We start from the raw sequence: 2,238 nt of genomic DNA, 5'->3' as shown, positions 1-2,238 counted from the left end.
TTAAGGATTAAAATGTATTTTAATAAGTTGATACTGCATTACTGCTCCATTTCTCAAAAAAAGTTCCAAATTTAAGGTATCAGGAACAAATCAAACATGGTACGGCAATTGAAAAACAAAAACATGTACGGCATAACAACCTAAGACAGACAAAGCTAAGAGCTAATGTCAGACCTTCAGCATACAGCAACGCTATTCCCATGATTTTACTGGGCCTATCAAGAAAAGCTGTGAACAGCAACATTATGATACAAAAGTTCATTCTCAGGTAGTTCTTAACCAAGAAAAAGATGGAGGCAAGTTAACACAAGATTTTTTTTTTTTTTTAGATATATTAAAATGAAAATCCTTAAGAGAAAATATCTTCCTTAGGACATAAAGGGGTAATGCTGTAACCTCTGTGGACATGTCTGAATTCTTGCCTGGGCGCAAATGGAAGAATGGGGGAAATGGGGGACTAGGTCATTGGGGGACGTTTGGTTTATGTGGTATGTGGCAGTGCCTCTAGGGTTGAGAGGAATAAGGATGAGAAAACAATCAAAACACGATGAGGGGGGAGGAGCAAACCAACCAACCAACTGGAATGATCAAGATTAATTGGACACCGAGAGTCCATTTTGCCGATCACCAAATCCTCAATAATCACGTTATACTTTAGGAACGCACCACACAGAATTGATTAAGCAATATACCACAGAATTTGATTTGTTAAATACCACCCCTCCCTTGCCCTCTGCCCCCAAGCATACTCCCTTAGAGTAGTATATGCAGGGAAGACCTAACTATTGAGAGGAATCCCTAATATATTTCCAGGTTAGAAATCTGACTAGTCCAAAAAGGGTCCTCTTCAAGGGTTATCGGAAACTAGATACTGCAACTTTATTAGTAGCAGCCGCTTTTGTTTAGAACAAATTCAGCTTCAGGAGCTGAGCAGTTGAATGCAGGAGGAGTTCCACCAATTGCTCCAATTCCTTCCATTGTAGCAGCTTTGCTAAAACGCTCAGTTGTTGGTGGGGTCAATCCCACTGTTCCATCTAGCATAATAGTGGCAGGTCCTGGAGGAGGTGGGGTATCAGCTGGCAAAGGAGCAGGAGGCATGGCACCTCTATTGTTTATGCCCATAGCACATCCCATAGCCATTTGGCCCATCATATCTCTTGCTCTCTCGCATTCGGGAAGGTTCCTTTGAATCCCTCCTGCTGTCTCTGCATCATCTTTTGTCGCCACCGCATTTCCTGTGCTCCTCCTCCTGCATCAGCTCTAGCTGCTTTTGTTTTTGAACCTTTTGGTTATGCGGCTCTTCCATTCTTCGATGTTCTTGGCGCCTCGTCAAATCCTGCATCATTAGCATGACCTGATGCTCAAGGCAACCTGCCTCCATCTCCATCTCTATCTTTTCACAAGCCTCCTTGATGTTTCGGTCCACTTGGCCCTGCTGCTGCTTCTGCATTTCAATGATTGCTTTCCAGAGCATGGCGTACTCATACTTAAAGGAGCTAGGTTGTGCGAATCTGGGTGGCTGTTCTCGGGCCTTATGAAATTGCTGTTTTTTTGTTTGTTTGTTTTTTTATAAGCAGCTTCTCTGGAAGTCCCTTTTCATCAACTAACTGGTCCATGGGCTCCACAGTAACAGGCTGAGGAAATGTGGTTAGCAAACAGGAGCCTTCACTGCATCTGTGCAGAGCACTTTGATTGAACACAACAAGAGCTTCCCAGCCCTCTCTAACCTCGACTTCCAGTGCCAACGGTTCTTTGCTCAGACTAAATAGCGACGCTGCACAGTCTCCACCCTCCCAAGAAAAGAGCATGGGACCGCAGGAAACAAATAAAGTAGTAGCAAACAGGAGCCTTCACTGCATCTGTGCAGAGCACTTTGATTGAACACAGCAAGAGCTTCCCGGCCCTCTCTAACCTCGACTTCCAGTGCCAACAGTTCTTTGCTCAGACTAAATAGCGAGGCTGCACAGTCTCCACCCTCCCAACATCTCCACCCTCCCAAGAAAAGAGCATGGGACGGCAGGAAACCAATAAAGTAGTTTTTTTTTAAATTAAGATAACGTTATACATGTACATGCAGGATTTATATTTTTATTTTAGAAGAGATGTTCATCATTCTTATCAGTAAATGTATTTCCCTTTCTTTTCTTCTATCTAAGGCCCAGTATTTATTTATATATGAATAAACAATTTTCAAATTTCAGTTTGCCCATCTATTGTGATTTATAATGCTAGAGTCAA

The 2,238-nt window shown here is 42.7% G+C and overlaps 1 pseudogene; it reads right to left on the bottom strand.

Annotated features, from left to right (window-relative positions):
• Window positions 1-882: 882 nt before the first annotated feature.
• LOC103739127 lies at window positions 883-1,808 on the bottom strand (annotated as a pseudogene).
• Window positions 1,809-2,238: the final 430 nt, after the last annotated feature.

This window comes from Nannospalax galili, unplaced genomic scaffold (assembly GCF_000622305.1).
Source record: "Nannospalax galili isolate Female #2095 unplaced genomic scaffold, S.galili_v1.0 scaffold918, whole genome shotgun sequence".
NCBI lineage: Eukaryota > Metazoa > Chordata > Mammalia > Rodentia > Spalacidae > Nannospalax > Nannospalax galili.
Note: the sequence above shows the minus strand (reverse complement) of the source record. Positions and strands in the feature narration are given on the sequence as shown.